Source organism: Polypterus senegalus, chromosome 11, assembly GCF_016835505.1.
Source record: "Polypterus senegalus isolate Bchr_013 chromosome 11, ASM1683550v1, whole genome shotgun sequence".
In the NCBI taxonomy this organism is placed as follows: Eukaryota; Metazoa; Chordata; class Cladistia; order Polypteriformes; family Polypteridae; genus Polypterus; species Polypterus senegalus.
This window is the reverse complement of record NC_053164.1, coordinates 77,448,704-77,468,727: the sequence shown is the minus strand read 5'-3', so window position 1 is coordinate 77,468,727 and position 20,024 is coordinate 77,448,704.

Below are 20,024 nucleotides of genomic sequence, written 5' to 3'. Positions count from 1 at the left end.
ATCCACTTAATCCAGCCCAGTGTGTTTTTTATTAGTTTGGGTGGAGCCTATCCCAGCTAGCATAGGGTGCAAAGCAGGATAAACTGTGGACATCGCAGGGCAAACACCCATACCCACATACGAAACACACACTAGGGCCAATTGTGTGTTACCAACTCACCTAACCTGCTTGTTTTTGGACAGTGGGAGGAAACCTGCTCAGACACAATGAAAATGTAGAAACCACGCAGGGAAGACCCAGGACACTAACCTTGGTCTCCCTACTGTGAGGCAGCAGTGCTAACACTGTGCTACCCAAAATGAATAAAAATTACAAAATTATGTTGAAACGAGAAATTTTAAATAAACAGAAAATATTCTTGAGACAGGGATGAAAACCTGGCTGAACCAATGACCCAGAAGGGAGATTGAATCGGTAGAAGATCAATCGTATTTCTGTCCAGAAAGGCAAAAATAGAAGCTATTTTGGAATTATTTGAGGATGAGTAAAAGGACAAGGTTGTCTTTTTTCAGAAAACTGTTTCATTCCTCACTCCTCAGGTGTTTCAGCTGTAAGAGTACTCTGCTCTTCCATTGGACATGCATGCCCTGAGATTAACACCTACTTTTAATTTAAAGTACAGATGACTTTAACTTCTGCTGTGGGCTGGCACCCTGCCCGGTGTTTGTTCCTGCCTTGCGCCCTGTGTTGGCTGGGATTGGCTCCAGCAGACCCCCGTGACCCTGTGTTAGCATATAGCAGGTTTGAAAATGAATGACTGACTGACTTTAACTTTGTGATTTTTTTTACATTTCTCATCTCTGTAATCAGAGATGTCTAAGTAGCAAAGCAGAATTACAGTTGGTCAGGCAGAGCTTAAAGCAATGGCTGGTAATTACACAAATATTTAAAGGCTAAACAAAAGACTGAGTTGATAAACAAAACAAGCAGTCCAGTAGACATAAAAGTCTGAAGACACTGCTAAGAAAAGCTGAACAAGTAAGTTTCAAAACAAAGTAAATTCTAGAATAGAAGTGGCTCCCTTAAATAAGGAGTACATTTATAAAACCAGAATTCACAGGTAGATTGGGATTATATGACTGTAAAATAAAATCTGGACATGACACAGGCAAACAAGCCCAACAGGTACTATTCACAGAGATCTTTTGTCTTTTAATCTGTTTTTTTGAGGTTGGGATTTCTTATTCCTTTGTGTCCTCTTTGTATTTTGCAGGAACTACATTTGAAAATTGGTCCTTTCATTTCATAATGATCTGCAAGCCCAGAAAACAACACACAATAGGCAATGAAGAATAAAACACATTTGAATATTAAAAATACACATACATTTGAATTCTAATTAAACTTCTTGAAGCAAACAGTTGTTAAGAAAGATATACAGTAGGTAGACAACATATCACAGCAAAAGCCTCTGGTACAACAGGAGCTTGGCTAACATATTTTATTTGTTGCTGGGTTTTTTTTGGGAATTTCAGTTGTGTTCAGATGGTTTGGTTCAGAAAAAAAGACAATAGAATTAAGACTGAATACAATTTTTTGAATAACAAAACATTCATACAGACTGTTATTTTAACTATATACAAAAGAAGTGTCAATTAAAAATTATTCAGCAAAATAAACATATACATGTATATATGTGTGTGTATGTATATAATAAATATATATATAGTAACTATATAACTGAATTAAACTATATCACTATAATTTAAATTAGACAGTGCTCAAAATGCTGAAACAATATTTTTAAGTTTTGTGCTGTTTACAAAATAATAAGTAAAGCAATAGAATTAAAATTGTACAGAGCAGCTAATGTGTGTAAGATGGTCAGACTAATCCTCCCATTCCAGTAAAGGGTGGTTGTAATGCTCTTCTTGTCCTTATAAATGTTGCCCATAACACTGAACACCTGCTCACTGGGTACTAATGATGGTGGATGAACCAAATATCACTTTGCTTGACCAGAGAGAATCAGAAAGGCCAATAGTAGAGTGGAGGGCTGGACGAGGTGCAGGGTGCGGGGGACAGAAAATCCATTTTTGGCTAAGTGCTTTGTTTTCAAGTATAGACTTCTCAGTGCACAAGTCATTAGTGATGTGTGCTTTGTCAGACCACAAACAAAAATATTAATAATAATGAAACATTAAAATTCATGTTAGGCACAAGCTACATGTAGTAGCATTTAAAACTTTTAACCTATGTTTGAATATATTTGAATATTTTCTTATTTTCCATCCATCTATTATCCAACCTGCTATATCCTAACTACAGGGTCACAGGGGGTCTGCTGGAGCCAATCCCAGCCAACATAGGGCGCAAGGCAGGAAACAAATCCGGGGCAGGGCGCCAGCCCATTGCAGTATTTTCTTATTTTCTTTATGGTTATTCAAACCAGATTTTTGTATAATTTGACAGCCCTAGACAATTTTATTATTAATAGGGTATTGCTTTATTGGTACAGAAATACTGTCTATTACTTCAGAGTCAAAACACAAATAGTTCAACTTCTTCATCTCCCCCCACTCCGACTGAAGTTGTCTACTGCACGTGTTCAGAATAGCATGCTATAGTCTGCATAGCCACCGAGTAGTGAACCGCCTTTCAGAAGTTCTTAATGATAAAGTACATCGATTGTAACATATTGTAAATTCATAATTCAAACAAAATACTGGTTAAATTCATTCAGCAGTACAAGTAATAATTTAGAACCTATGTCAGTAAATGTACAAACCCATGATGTCATCTTTGTTCAATCTTTTAAACTTGACAAGCAAGGTTTACTATGATTTAAGAGGATTGCTAAACTGAAGTCTGTGCTTTCATTTAAAGATTTAGAAATAGTTGTTCTTGCATTTATTTCTTCTTGTGTTGAATATTGTGATTCTCCCTATTTGGACTTTTGTAAAGTTTCCCTAACCCTTTTGCAGGTCTAAAATATTTCTCCAGTGCTGGCCTGTCTTCATTGGCTGTCAGTTATGTACAGAATACAGTTTAACGTTTTGTTATTTGTCTTTAAAGCACTTGGTTGCTTGGTACCACATTATATTTCAGACCTCCTTCACCCTTTTTCCAACTCTTGGCATTTGAGATCATCTGTTCAAAAATTTCTGTCCATCCCATTATGTCACTAGAATTTTAAGGGTGATTGTGATTTTTCTCTCATTTTTCTGTTCTATGGAATAGTCAGCCCTTTTAAATTCGGTCTATAAACAGTATTGATATTTTTAAATGTCAGTTAAAATCTTTCCCGTTCTCAATGGCATATGGAGACATTTAAAGATAGTAGCGTCGTATTTTTATTACAGCCTTTTAATGCTTTGGTATGATTTATATTTGTGTTTTATTTATTTTTTTATGTAATATTTTTATATGGCTAACATATTTATTGATTTTATTCTGAAGTTTTTTTTATACTATGTTTATGTTTGTTCAATATTTGTTGTGTTTAAATGTACTTTATAAATAGAACATTGATTGATTAAAGGTCCTGTACTTTAAGCATTTTTTTCAATTCTGACAAAAACAATGAGGACAAACATATACAGTATATTTATGTAGCCCATTCAGTTCTTTTACAAAACCTGTTTGGGATGCCCCAACACAGACTGCAGCCACTGAGCTTCATTCAGATTCTCTCATTTTTTAATGCAAAGAACACATATAAAAAGGTAAAATCATACAGTCTAAGCATTTATGTTCATTGTCTGTGGCATAATTGCTTTTGAAATAGATGAGTAGGTTTACTTTTGTTTAAAGAAAAGCACTGAACGCTTGCTGCCTACGGTGTAACAGATTATAGTTAAGCTTAAAAAGCAAGCTTTAGAAATGTACACAAAATATATTTATTCCCTAAGAACAAATAAAGCTTACCTGCTGTTGCTGCACTTACCTCCACTTTGGACATCACATTTGTGTGTGTCCCTGAAAATGCTGACTCCTAATCGGCATCACTTCTGCCGGAGCCGATTAGCTGATTGAGCCTCATTATCAGCCAATGAAATGTGCCATGTGATTAATCGGGCAGGCTCTAGTCCACAGGGCACGTTTGTGTATGCAGTCATTTGTCATCTAGTTGGCAACAGTTGAAAGGCGTATTTGTAAGATTTGCAAAGCATTATTTGTTTTGTAATGTAATCCTGTCACCTTATGTAACTCATTAATATGCAGTGTGCTCTTTCAAAGAGGTTATTTGTTAGCTTAAAGACTTAAATGTGCAATTTGAGTTTTCCATCAAACCGAATGATGTGTGTCCTTTAATAAATACAGAGTATCTGTAGCCGTGTCTTTTCAGGTTCCCAAAATCGAACTGCTAGTGAATTGGCAAAACTCATTGCAAATGAAAAATTCACAATCCATCAAAGTTTGTTTTAAAGCTATAGTGAAAAATCAAAGAAAAACAAATCATAGAAATTCAGGAAAAATGTTTCACACATACAAGAAAGGGAAAAGAATCTTTGTTTTTATAGTCTTTACTTTATCATATTAAAGTTCAGAGACATTCTATGCTTAAAATTACAATATTTTTCTGCAGTACAGTATATTCTAATAAACATACAATTGCTGGGTACAGGTTACTGTTATGGTTTAAAACTGTTTGGCCTCACCAACTGCAAGAAAATAAGCTCGGACCTCGATTATATATTTAAATGTGTTCCATTTAACAATATAAAGCCGACATTTTTCAACCTAACTAAGCAAATGCTGATAATAATTTAACATAAGATTAAGTTACTGAGAACAGCTCTTGCGCTTCTGACTCCTATTTGTATATGCAGAGGGCAGAGATAATTGCCATACTTTATTGATAGTTTACAGCTCTTATCAGAGTAAACTATAAAATATTGTTTATAAGAAATAACTTACAGTGCATCCAGAAAGTATTCACAGTGCATCACTTTTTCCACATTTTGTTATGTTACAGCCTTATTCCAAAATGGATTAAATTCATTTTTTTCCTCAGACACACAACACCCCATAATGACAATGTGAAAAATGTTTACTTGAGGTTTTTGCAAATTTATTAAAAATAAAAAAAACTGAGAAATCACATGTACATAAGTATTCACAGCCTTTGCTCAATACTTTGTCGATGCACCTTTGGCAGCAATTACAGCCTCAAGTCTTTTTGAATATGATGCCACAAGCTTGGCACACCTATCCTTGGCCAGTTTCGCCCATTCTTCTTTGCAGCACCTCTCAAGCTCCATCAGGTTGGACGGGAAGCGTTGGTGCACAGCCATTTTAAGATCTCTCCAGGGATGTTCAATCGGATTCAAGTCTGGGCTCTCGTTGGGCCACTCAAGGACATTCCCAGAGTTGTCCTGAAGCCACTCCTTTGATATCTTGGCTGTGTGCTTAGGGTCGTTGTCCTGCTAAAAGATGAACCATCGCCCCAGTCTGAGGTCAAGAGCGCTCTGGAGCAGGTTTTCATCCAGGATGTCTCTGTATATTGCTGCAGTCATCTTTCCCTTTATCCTGACTAGTCTCCCAGTTCCTGCCGCTGAAAAACATCCCCACAGCATGATGCTGCCACCACCATTCTTCACTGTAGGGATTGTATTGGCCTGGTGATGAGTGGTGCCTGGTTTCCTCCAAATGTGATGCATGGCATTCACACCAAAGAGTTCAATCTTTGTCTCATCAGACCAAAGAATTTTGTTTCTCATGGTCTGAGAGTCCTTCAGGTGCCTTTTGGCAAACTCCAGGCGGGCTGCCATGTGCCTTTTACTAAGGAGTGGCTTCTGTCTGGCCACTCTACCATACAGGCCTGATTGGTGGATTGCTGCAGAGATGGTTGTCCTTCTGGAAGGTTCTCCTCTCTCCACAGATGACCTCTGGAGCTCTGACAGAGTGACCCCCGATCGCTCAGTTTAGATGGCTGGCCAGCTCTAGGAAGAGTCCTGGTGGTTTCGAACTTCTTCCACTTATAAATGATGGAGGCCACTGTGCTCATTGGGACCTTCAAAGCAGCAGAAATTTTTCTCTAACCTTCCCCAGATTTGTGCCTCGAGACAATTCCTTTGACTTCATGCTTAGTTTGTGCTCTGACATGAACTGTCAACTGTGGGACCTTTTATAGACAGGTGTGTGCCTTTCCAAATCATGTCCAATCATCTGAATTTACCACAGGTGGACTCCAATTAAGCTGCAGAAACATCTCAAGGATGATCAAGGGAAACAGGATGCACCTGAGCTCAATTTGGAGCTTCATGGCAAAGGCTGTGAATACTTATGTACATGTGCTTTCTCAGCTTTTTTATTTTTAATAAATTTGCAAAAATCTCAAGTAAACTTTTTTCACGTTGTCATTATGGGGTGTTGTGTATAAAAATTTGAGGAAAAAAATGAATTTAATCCATTTTGGAATAAGGCTGTAACATAACAAAATGTGGAAAAAGTGATGCGCTGTGAATACTTTCCGGATGCACTGTAACTACATAGCACATTTTCTAATGTGCATTTTAATTATTTGCGGTTTCTTGAATCGGACCAAGCATTTTCATAGGTCTGTCCAGTGGTGGTTTTTCTTTGTTAATGTGCTGCAAAATAAGAAAAGCAATTAGAAAAACAGCTTTGCCTGCCATTTCGGCTTTATTGAGCCAGTCTCCGACCCTATGAACTGGATCCCATTTGAAGATGAGTATGTTTTGCTGTGGACTCACATCAGGAGTAATCTCAGTTCACTGACTTGCACTATGTTAACTGCTGGTAGTCAGTTAGCCACAATGTCTGAATTACAAAGGTCTTTGGAAGCAGCCTTCCTTATCAGCATAAGCGAAAGGTGAACACCCTTAACTGTTTGCACACACTGACATGCTGTGAGTAATCCAAAGCGGAGCACTTCCTGGTGACGTCAAAGTATATTTCTTCATATGCTCTGTGAAAGGCATCTTCTTTCTTTCTCGGTGACTTTCAGGTTAACTTGTTTTATAATGAAATGCTTTTCTTTCATTTTTTCTTTTAAAGCTGAGATACCACGCTATAGCTTTTTTCATATTAGCCACTCTGGGTGACTTATGAATTCCTTTTTTTTTCTGTTAAGATTCTTTTAAAATTTTCTGTGCTGAGTGTTACTGCACTGGCCACGTCTATAAAGACATATGTTTCTACATACCTTCGTTTTTTTAAACCTGCTCTTAACTGGGGTCACAGCTAATACTCATTCTTTACCAGCTGCAGTGGTTGCACAGGTTCTTGTGGCCAAAGAGGAACAATATTTGTTAGTGTCTTTGTTACTCTAAACACAACTTTATGTCCTTTATTAATATGCAAAATATTTGAGCGCAGTTTAGAACATCTCTGACATTTAATTCTGTCTTCGCAGCCTTTACTAAGGTGTCCTTGTTTATTGTACCTGTAGCATAAACATTTAGACTTTAAAACTTCAACCCACCTTCATTTGGAAGTTTCTTGATCTTACTGCATTCATTGAGGTCATGACTTTCGCTAAAAATGCACATGATTTCTTCAATGAACTAAAAACTGTTATTCTTGACCAGTGTGTTCTGGGTCTTCTTTTCAGTTGCTGTAGCAAAACTTGTAGCACAACCACTTCCTCTGTGACCATCAATCAGAGACTTTCCTTGGTCAGCTTTTTGATTTCTCTTTGGTTGTTGTGCAGCTTTCATATGCAGGATTTCTGCTGATCTTGAAAGTCAAAGTCAATCAGCAAATGCTGCTTCTCTTTCTTAATTTGTTTCAATAAGATAAGCTATTTTCTTCCACTTTTTCCATAATTGGTAGGGACATTTTGAGAGAACAGCATGCATTTGCATCATTGTCACATTCATGCTTGTACTGACATGGCATTCACACAGCTAGCAGGGAAAAAGCCCATCATTGCTACATGCTTCTCTGTCATCTAGCTTGTTTTGAGGCCAGATCAGTGCTTTATTCATGTATGCCCTCACTATCTGAAACTCATTTCCATAGTATTTATAAAGCACCCCCCTTGCTTGTTTGTAGCATACATCGAGAGCTAGGCATCTGCAGCTCCTGAAAAGTTCCTGTGGCTGTCTTCTGGTAAACTACTCTAGGCAATATACATAGCTTATGTCTATCATTGTCAAACTTGCTGTTCACAGTATCATCAAATGCAGCAAAGAAAAACGAATAGGCCATTTGGTCGCCTATAAATATTGGCACTTCTATATGTGGCAGGTACGACTTGCGTTGTTCTTTACATAATATTTCAGCATCACTTATTTTCATCACATTGTGAAGAACTTGGGCCGTCTGAGTTATCTGGTTCTGTTGGACTATCCTCTTTCATATGAAACCTGACTGGGTACTGTGGTATATTATAATTGCTTATGCTACTCTGGCCATCATTTTACCTTTTAAGAGCCTTCAGTCTTGCATTGGGTTTTGCAGGTACTGCCACTAATGCCAGCTGATCTCTTTTGGCTTTCATCTGAGCAATGTACTGTATGCCTTCCAACTCTCTGCCTCTTGCATCTTGAGCGCACTAACTGAGGTTACCAATGAACTATGTTTACTTCTTGTTTTCGCAGAAACTTGAGAAGCACTATCAGCAGAAGTGACTTCATCGTGAATTCTGAATCCACTAAATTCCTTTGCAAGCTGTTCATTAATTGTAGTGGAAGACATTTTCAAAATCTTTTTCTTTTGGTGCACTGAAAGGCTTATTCAAGTCTTCAGACTCAGCATTTTGAATGTTTAGCAAATACAAAATCAACCTTCATCTTTGACGCTACTTCTTCATTTCACTTTTCTTTTAGCTTCTTGCAATCTAGTCGCACTGTATCAGAAGTCCACCTTATCTAATTTATGTTTTACCAACATGATTCATCTCTTTTATGTTCTTGTGTTTTTAGCTTCTTGAAGCACAACCACTCTGTTGACATGTTAGTTCAGCATATCCAGCCTGTGCAAGGTACACAGGCCCTTAGGTGAATTAAAAAGCCTTAAAACTTACTGAAAACATCCACTTTGCAGCAGCAAAGAAAACATGCCCTCCATATCTATGAGGCATTTTCATGATGACACAAGGAAACTAGAAATAATTATTTTATCGCAGATTATTGGAACTTTTTTCTTGAGGTGAGAATGCATTTCCTCTGTATTTGATAGTTATAACAATCCAGTAAGCCCCCAGCACCAAGTTACATTCTGCTTATAATCCTACTTTTGTTCCTGTAATTATTTTTTTTCAGCAATTATGGTCTGCCATGGTTCGGAGGATGCATGCTTAAATAATCTAATAGCCAATCGGCACTGCTAACGTAGGACACGTGTGTGTTTGTGTTCTCCCTGTACTGGATTGGCATACTCGTAAGGTGTTTTTCCAGGCTTGTGCCAGTGATTGCTGGCATAGTCTCCAGCTGCCCTGTGATCATGTCCTAAATAAGAGGGTTAGGAAGTTGGAAGGATTTACATTATCATTATGAACCTATAGTGGGGAAAATATATAAATAGATTAATCTTCTTCCAAGCATTTCTGCTAGTGTCAAACGGTTTTTGGGATGTCACTTTCCACTTCTAAGAATCCAGGGCGTCATCGCGTGGAGGTGCTGACTTCACACAGATCATATCTCAACTGATGGAGCTGGCATTTCTTTCGGTTCCCGCATGTCACTTTCCCTGTGGGCTGAGGCCCTAGGCTGTCTTTGTTACCAAATGGTCATCACTGCAGATCAAGTGGCCATACCATCAGAGGCATACTATTCTACATGAATAGAGTAATGGATGGAAGATATTAAAAACAGAACTTAATATTATTGGCTGGCAAGGTGACGCAGTGGTAAGCACTGTTTCTTGCAGTGAAAGGAGATTGAGGTTTGCATCTGCTGGAAGTTTGCACATTTTCTCTCCATGCTCTGGTTTCCTCCCAGAGTCCAAACATATGCTGGTTAGGTGGCTTGGCGCTGTTAAAATGTGTGTCTGTGTGTTTGCCCTACGATGGACTGGTGCCCCATCTAGGAACTGTTCTTGCCTTTGGTCTGATGCTTGCTAGGATTGGCACCAGCTGCCAGATAACCCTGCCCAGAATAAGAGGGTGAAGAAGATGAATGAATGAATGCCTGTCTGTTCATTTCATGTCACCTGATTACACACTATGTGCCTGCTTCGTATTCTCTCTCACTGAAGCATACATGTGCATTACCAATCTACCTGCAGAAGGCAGTCTTTGTGACATAAAGTAATGAGCTTCTATTTAGTGAAGGAATATAAGGAATGTTTCTAGTTGTCTAAAGAATAGAGACATCAGTTCCCCTTTTGTGCATCATCATTCAATAATGTCAATAATGGGCACTTGGCGTTGACTTTTCGAGGTGAATTCATGACCCTGAGGCAAAATGCCACCTCCCGGTTCTGCAGGATGTAGCAAAAAAAAAATTCTCCATGGGGCTGAAACATAGTTGTGGAGGAAGACAAACAAGGATGTAGGCAAAGTGACAAGTACAGTCTGTCACCTTTTAAAATGGCTGAATCTCACAACAATGGTTTGCTTTTTCCTACTAACACTCCCCCACCCTGCACAGTTTTCTCAGCTCAAGTCTGTTTACCTGCGTGTCAGTTGCTTAGAGTTGTATAGAGTGAGAAGTCAAGCAAAATGACACTTTTTATAAATACTATATTGTTATTTGGAACACTTGCATTTCATGTGTGTTCCGCATCTAAAACGATTTATTTAAACACATCGTTAAGGAACACACATGAAATTCAGTGCAGTGAGTGACCTAAAATCATGAAAAGGTAAGTAGAAAACTGCCAAAGGTTTAAATTTAAAGTTTATATTAGCAAAAATGGAAAAAAGGAAATTTCAAAATATTACAAATGGGTCTTCATCAGGGAACAACTAATAGATTACAACCTACAGATGTTCTGCAACAATTAAAGAAACTTAAGCCTGGCAAGTTAAAGCAAACAATTTGCACAGGTGCCCTAACTTCGGGTGATTATTTACAAATCCTCAGTCTTAAAGCAGAGCAGGAACAGACTGTGTTACTACTTCCTCTAAAGTACTGCTTGGACAATATTACAGTGTAGAAAGTTGTAAATTCCAGTGATAATGGCAAGAAAACAATTAACAAATGAAATGAGACAGAACATTTTTACCCTTATAGATGTAGGCCTTTCATTAAGAGAAACTGCAAAAAAAAATCATAGTTCCAGTGAGTATGGTGTACTACACAGTCCAAGGGCAATTGGATACTGAAATTAACTCTGATAGGAAGAGATCTGGCAGACCCAAAGTCGCAGCCCAATCAAAAGACAAGTTTCTGAGGGTCACCAGCTTGTGTGAAAGACCCTCGCAGCACAACAGCTTCAAGCACAGCTTAACAATGTTCGAAAAAAGAAAGTCTCAGTGTCTGTTGTGAAGAGGAGACTTTGTGCTGCAGATTTGACAGGGTGACTGGCAGTAAGAAAGCCATTTCTTAAAGGACAAAATAGGCCATTGAAATACTAGCTGTGGACTACAGCAGACTGGAAGAAAGTCTTATGGACCAATGAATCAAAATTTGAAATCTTTAGCTCAGTACGCAGGGTGTTTGTACACTGTCAAGTTGGTGTAAGTATGGTTCCTCAGTGTGCGACACCAACTGTCAAACATGGAGAAAGAGGTGTGCTGGTCTGTAGTTCCTTTGCTGGAGGCAGAGCTGGTCACATGCACAGAGTGAGTGGTGTTCTGAATTATAAGGGTTATTACAGTTTGGCTGTTAAATCAACGAAAAGTGGTTACTTTGATGAATAAAAAATTTGAATAAACTTTCGTACTCTTAATGATTCCTTGACTTATTTTTGTTATTTTCCATTGTTTATTTGTTCTATGCCTTGATTTCATGAAACATTAAGACATTAAACTGTACATATCCATAAAAACTGAAAATACTAAGGTGTTCTAAAACTTTTGACCGGTAGTGTAAGTAGGAAATGCTTATCATAACATTAACTACAGTGCCAAAAGCTAGTTGATCAGAAGTGACTATAAACTCCCAATTGAAGCGTTCTCAGTTTGTGAATATTTCATATGGAAACACCATCAACAGGACAAACTGAGTAATGTTTATATTGGGAAAATATTCCTGTGATGGTGTGTGAAGATATTAAGAAACAATACACTAAGAATGGAACCTTGAGTTTCGTTTTCTTTTCTCTTTTCAGGGAGGAGAAAAGAGGCATATTGTATATAAATTCATTGACTGCCAGAGATATTTCCGTTGAGTGCTAGTGTAGTAAAAAGCGGCAGTGAGTTGCAAAGATCCATCAGTCTGCATTGAGGCAGCCATTCAGAATATAAACATTATGTTTGATGGATGTGATAATGCTTGAATCCAGACAGGAAAGATTTAGGCAAAATGAAAAGTTACATCAGGAATAAACATAAAAGACGGATTTGGGCATAAAATGCAGGGTTGTTTCTTTGATGACACTTTATGTTTTTCCCTCCTTACCTGTAAATCACAATTTCATTTAAATTGTGTTGTTGATCTTGCCAGAAGACTTTCACTCATTTTCATAGAAAATGACCCAATGGCCATATTGTGTGGTATTCTCTTGCCATTGTATAGAATCTGCAAAAAGACAGTGTTGCCAATGGGTGACACCAGCCATATCTCCACCTGAGACCGCTCACATTTTCATTCGGAGAGCTGCTGAGGAAATCTGTGAGCGGTCTGTTGGCCCCACTGTCCCCCAGCCCAGTGATCCTGTTGAATTCAAAAAAGATGATTGGCCCCAATACTTTTTTTTGCTATCAGCCATTTGATGAAGAAGCACTGTCACTGATATCTATCTCTGGCGAAATATATATATATATATTCTATATATTATATATATATATAATATATACTGTATATATACTGAGTATACTTTATACATAAAATGTATGTTGTCGTGCCTTGCATAACTGAATAACCTTTATGGCACAATAACAATTCAATGCATTTATGGTCACTACTCTATTTGGATTTGATAATCGTTATATGGGAAAAGACTGACTCGCATAAATAAGTAGAGCCGAATAATGCAGTCAAGTAGCTTTTGAATTCAGCCGAGTGAAAAATGACGACTGTCTGATTAACTGCGATTTTAGTTCCCTCTCCTTTCTCTTTCTCAGTTCGCTTTTTGGAAGGACGGCAGTTTCGTAGTTTTTTATGAACAGTTCGAAAATGCCTTTCCACATTTCCTTCTTTGGAATAGCAATGATAGATTGACAGATCAGACAAACCCACTTCGATTGTGACATTGTGAGAAAAAATTAGTCTTCCAATTCCACATAAAGCCCACACCCTCCCCAAACAATTTTTTTTTAATCCCTTCTTTAGTCGATATAAATTGGAAGGCTAACTAGATCACAGCTGGTGTTTTGCAGTAGCTCGCGTGTTTGATCGTGCGTGCGGGATGACCAGTGTGTTAGAAGAGAAAAGATCTCAGACTGGCCGCCCTGTATGTCAATCAAGTGGCAAATGCCATAGGGAGGATATATAATATACTAACATTTAAAAAAAAAATTTATTGCAATGCAATCTACCGGTCGATCGTGATCGACGCATTGGGCACCCCTGTTTTAGGACAATCAAAAGCTTAAAATTGGGCATAGGCATCCTGGAGTATTTGAATGGCATGTCTATGACAAAAATGAAGCTTGTTTGATTGTTTTTCACTTCACCACAGATTCAGCTTGGTCATATTTTGTTTAAAGAGATAGGGCAGCAGTGTGTGAGTGTCATTGAAAAAATTTTGACATTTGTAAATTCTATACGATGACCTGCTAAAAAGCTGAAATTTGCAGTTGCCTAAAAAGTGCATAAAAGTGCCAAGAGTCCGGATTTGCAGTTGAAGTGTGTTCAGGACCATAAATATTTTGTTGTTTAAACTGAATACCATGGTTTGCATTGCAGCTTAGGGATGGATTCAGATAACCAATAAATTAATAAAAATCAATGGTGGATGCTGTGAATTCTAAGCACAAAATTGTGTTTAGAATTGTTAATGAGGGCATCTGATTTGAATTCAGTGTATAATATTAAAAGATCTTCAGTATGTGGCATCTTTTAGTGTGTCTTGTCTTTGTTGTCACAGGGAGTCAGTTGCTTTTTTTTAGATGTGCTTTCCAACTGCTACATCCTATATCCGTGGTAAATGAACCCAACCCTACCCCATGGTTGACACATCTAATACGTAAAATGTAACATCGTAAGTATGTTAATGTGTCTGCTCGCCACCAGGCAGTTAGTGTGCTTTAAAAGGTGTTTGCACATAGTGCCCTTTGTAACACCCTGCCTTTCCTTTCTCGTCACATCGAGCTGGCTGTGCATACGCTGACTCCTACATTTCTTTACTCTCATCTTAACTGGTTATCTATAAATACATTTGTCATGTAGAAATTTATTTACTATGGAAATTGTCAATGAATGGATTTGTTACATGAGGTTTAACACTAAATTGAGATTTTACTTCCATTATTGTACTTCATTCCTCTTCCTGTTCTCATCCATAAGTAAATATTAGTGAACCTTTCATTGAAAAAATAAATAATGGTTATAGCGATTATGACAAATACAGGCTAAGTGAGAATGGAGGCACTAGATGATTTATCTGAGAGTGAACTCTCCACCTTTCTTTCAACAGATTTTACTCCTTTATTTAAGTAAATCTGTAAGTAAGGTAGTAACTCTGTCAGTTTTCACTTGAAGCCATCGTGTATTGTTTGAGGTGTGTTAGCCATAATCCGTAGTTGTAATGGGTTTACTGTGGAAGTGTAACAAAACTTACATTTTCTAGATGATATGGCATAAGCCATATGCACAACAAATTCAAGCATTTGTGACTTTCTTCCGGATGTGATTACAAAGGATTTACTGCAGTGAATGGAATATGGATTTAAGAAAATACTTGTGTAAATGTTTTACAGGTCTGTCAAGTTTAGAGCAGACTAAGCCTAGAGTCCAAATGGGAGGCTCATAACTCTCATAGAATGAGCTCTGAGCCACTGAGTGTGTAAGTTAGACTAAATATAGAAATGTGTCTGCCTTAAGAAAATAAGTTTGTTTAAAGGAATCATATCTTCCTTTTGGTGGGGTGTTATATATCCTTTCTTGTAGTTCATTTTTGTGTGTTTTGAATATCTTTTCTTATTATTTAATGTTTCTCTTTCTTTTTGCGGTGATACTAATGACAACATTTAGAAGAGGCATCTCACAAGTTTCTGGAACACTTTCCTGTTTTAGGGCTAGGTGTGTGTGTGTGTGTGTGTGTTTGTGTGTGTGTGCGCTTCACTTTGTAGTACATACCAGGTTATTGAAGAATGTTGAGCTGCTTTTAGCATTTGCCGAATCTTTAGGACCAATGAATGAAACAATCTTCTTGTTCCCTAAAATAATACTTAATTTAAATGCAGAATTTTTTTCTTGTTTTTGAACATCCACCTGATTGGGCTGATCAGGATTAAAGTTTCTGATTTTTGGTTAATGATTTTAGATCTTTATTCAATTCACTATTAGCAAATACTGGCTTAATAATAATAATGAACCTTTATTGCACTTTTCTGGGATTGTAGTATTCACTGCAGGAAGGCACACTATTCCAACATGATGCAGTTGGCCCCTCTCCACATCTACAGTAATGCTGGGGACTGACAGTGCCCAAACTAATGTATTTATTTTAAATAAAGTGCACATGGGGAGAACAAAAAGTAAAAAGATGGTGAAACAAAAACTGTTGCTCCTTTGTGCCTACTTTTACATCTTCTGATACCACAAAAGCAAATCCTTCCTTTCATTACTGTCTCTCTCTGTCTGCCTGTTGCCTTTTCTCTGCTAAGCAGGGCCCATTAATACCTTTTGGATCAGAAATGTGTCAGAAATATACTGAGACCTTCAGGTCAAGGAAAATTATAGGTGCTATGAAGAACATTATACTCCTGAGTACTGACCTGCACTTGTGCTGCATTTACATCCTATAGGAAGTATGAGACGTATGAAGCCAAACTAAAATCACAACCTGGCAAAATCAAGTTAAAAAAAAAAGTTTGGTAGACACCACTTGGTAATGCATTCATGTGAAGTTGCCAAATGGGAGGCTCATAACTCTCATAGCCTGTGAAAATGTCAATGGCTTTCTCTTGCCTGATGTGAATGGCCCTGAAAAAGATTAGGTTTCTGCTCTCTCTCAGGAACAAACAGGTTCCAGCTTAACCCAGATGCTGTATATACTTTACTGTTGGTCTGGAAAAATCATGCTAGGCTTTTGATAGTCCTCTAGAACCTCATATTGTTGGATGGAGTGCCAAGTCCCCTTGGCATGAACCTTTCCTTGGCTAGTTTCCGAAGTTTCTTGTGATGATTAAGTTGTAGAAGGCCATACTTGTCATTAGGGAATGCTGCATTCAGATAGCTCTTTTCTTCCCATAGTGAAATGTATAGATATCCCTAGGTCATGAGTGTAGGTGCCCCTTTCTCATTCTCTTTCACCTGCCTTTAACAATGTTAACCCCTGTCATGTGCCACCCATGTGGACATTTATAATTTCTTTCATTTTCACATTATTATTCATGAAGGTTAGTTCACACTACTAACACAATGGTAAAACAGGCTACATGTTATGTTTCAGCCAGTAATTCTCCCCTGGCTGTGATTCAAATTCTTCTTAAGATGTTTGTGTTGTTCACTTTTGATTCTTTTGTCTATATTAATATTTACGTAATTTCTGTGCATTTATGTTGCCTTTCTTATTTGATTTATGTATTGTGGGTGGCTCCCCAATACCATCCTGACCATCACCGCTATGGAATGCCCTTGGCCCTGTAAAGGGTGTCCCACAGTTCCTGGTGATTCATTTGAATGTACTAGAGGGTGTTTTTGTGTCTGCGCTTATGCTTATTATGTTTTCTGGATTTTTGACCTTCACCTATGTTTTTTGACTTTGCCTCGGATTACTGTATTGGGACTTTGTTTCCCCTTAGATTGTCATAGCTGGAAACTGCTTTCTGCCTTTTTGTGCTTCACGAAGCCTGATGTTATTTCAGATCATTTCTGTTAAGAATAAATTTTTTTATATTAGAAAGATTCTTGGTGTTACTAGCCGGATTTTTTTTAACAAGATTTCCCATTTTTGGAACTGTTCAGGACTTGGGACCTTCTCTAGTGTTATAATATGTAAAAATCTTCTACTATGTATTATATTTACTTTACTTTTAATAGTGCAATGTTTTGAAGAAACAGACCATAAAATATAAATATACTGGTATGTATTCTTTTATTTTTGGATGTTCAAACATCTGTATTTTGAAGATTGGCTACAATCATGATTATTTGAACTATAAATCATATGAAAGAAGGTGCAGACCATATTAATCAGGCATCGTGTTAAGTGATCATGAAAAAATGGTATTTCATTTTGATTGGAACTCATTCAAGGTCATCTGAAGAAATGGTAGTCAGCCATAGTACAAGCTGAGGAGATAAAGGCTATAGAACTATAGAGAAAAAAGAAAAGGAAAACTGTTAGAAAAGCTATTCAAAAGTGAAAAACATGAAAGTAAAATGACAGAAAGTGTTACAACCGTGATAAAGATAAAACAAGAACCTTTGATAAACTGCCTCAACTGGCTATATGATTAGCCTGAAGAAAGAAAGAGGCATTACTGGAGAGCCTGCAATGGTCTGCTGCATTCACATGACTCTGCAAAGTCAGACATGAATACTTGAGTTCATAAAACAGAGCACATACAAAACAGCACAAAGTCAGAAAAGGGTAGGTGGTGAACAAAACGACAAAGTGCTTACTGTAGGAGTACCACAAAAACAGGCTCAGAATTTGAAATAGAAAGAAGGTAAAAAGAACGAGGATGATTTTGATCATGTTTACTTTTGCTTAGCCTTTCTGTCTTTGCTTAACATCTGCTGTGAACTCCTCTGTTATTAAGCAGAGTATGAACTTACTTGCTCTCTTTGCTATTGTTTTTTTAACCTTTTCCTTTCAACAGTTCATCCTGATATTCAGGTTATCCTTTTCATATGTATGAATCAATGTTTTGTCAATATTGTTAGTGGTGTTTTGTCCTCTCACAAAAATTATACTGAGTCACCAAAGATATATCAACAGAGAGTGTTAGACAAAGAAACAGCACATAGTGCTGAAATACGTCATTGGCACAAATGCCTTACTGTACAGCTTGCACAAGGTTATCTCATTCATCAGAATATATAAAGTAATTACCTGCCTGCACACACTAGGTCTTTATGAGCTCTAGGAAACAAGAAACAAGAAATTATTTAAATAGTAAAATAATTGTCAAAATAAACGAAAAGAAATCAGAATTAATTTTAAATGTTGAACTGTGGGAATTATAAATGATTCAGACATGGTGATTATCTTAACTGCTTTCCCATGCTTCCTTTTAGTGGAAAATTCACTTTAGTGACCTCGGGAGCAGATGCGTGAAGTCATGCCCAATGTGTTACATCATAGTGTTGTGGCAGTTTTGAATCCAGGGAAACAATGGAGGATTGTCAAGCTAAATAAACAATATCAAAAACAAACATAAATAAAAAATTATACAGAAAGAAATGCTGTCATGCAAGTTGTATCAATAGCACAGATCAAGGAGATTTTATTCAGCTACGCATTTAGCTTTACATTATTTAAAACAGTTACAGCATTTAGCTTTCTGTAACATGTTTCTCACTTTTTTAATAATTTGATTAATGTTAGGAACATGTATAGTTAGGGGAAAAAAAACTACCAGTTGATAAACGATCATTAATCCATCTTCTGACCCACTTTCTTTTACCAGTATACAGCCAATGTTGGTAGTGTAATGGGAAAGGCAGAAACCAACCTTAGAGAGGATGCCACTGTGTCTTGGAGCACACTCACAGATATACTCACATTTGGCAATTTTGGAGTTGGCCGTTACAATAATGTCTTTTGGGATCTGAAGTACACATAGTACACATACTCAGATGCAGGGATAAATGTGCACAGTCTAGTCCCTGAGGCTGTATGGGAGCACTGCACTACTTTTCTGACAATTAGTGATAATTATAACCCATAATGTTTGCTACTAGCTGTGCTGTCTGTTAAATAACTGCTATATAGATCAGGAAGTTTTTGTTTTTTTACAATAGTGTGTCTTAATCTAGGAGTATGTACTGTTATAGAGTGAACAAAGCACAGCCTCAGAGTGTCATCATTTCTTTTTATGTTGTCTTCGTGCACAGCGCAATAAAAAAAGCATTGTGTTCATGATAGCGTAATAACAGTTGCTTAGAGGGACTCATGCGAAAGGTATACTGCATAATTATATAGGCCTCTGACCCGTACTTGCAGTTTATTCTACTTCATGGCATCCAGTGAGAAATGAAAAATTATTCAAAATATCTTTATTTGTTTAGCTTTGTTCTTCCTTCAAAATCCCACTGAAGGTAATGCATTGGTGGCTAGGGAGGTAAAAGTTATATAAGAATGAAATTAAAAAGAATTTAAAGAGTAAAAGGAAAATGCAAATTTTCTTGATAAAGTTGAGTTTGAATAGTCCAGATTACAGGGTTCAAGTTGCAGATTTTTATTCTCTGAACCATACATAACTCACTGCATTGAAGAGCATCACATATTTTTAATGCTTCATATTAAACAGTCAGATCAGTTATCAGGTAAATCATGGTAGTATGTGAAAACTAGTGTAACCAAGACGGAGTACCTGAACCAATTCAGAGTTGTGGCATGCAGGAAACAACCTTGTGAAGGGTGCTGGTCACACAGGCACCCCCAGTTAGATGAAAAGGAGAATTGCTCTTTTGCTGAGGGAGAATGCTGTGGCTTTGTTAAACCACTTGCTCACATGCTATAAGTTCCTAGTTAATCTCTGCACGTAGCCTTCATGTAGTCTGCTAATATGATTTTTTTTTAATTTACCAACAGTGTTACTCTGTTATCATCTCTGCTTTTTTGTGGCTAACCTTGGCCTTTTATTCTTTCTGTGTTGTGCAGCTTGTCCTGATGGCTCCTTCACCCCTCGAAGAACGCATTGTGGTTCTGCAGAGACCCAAGACTTTGG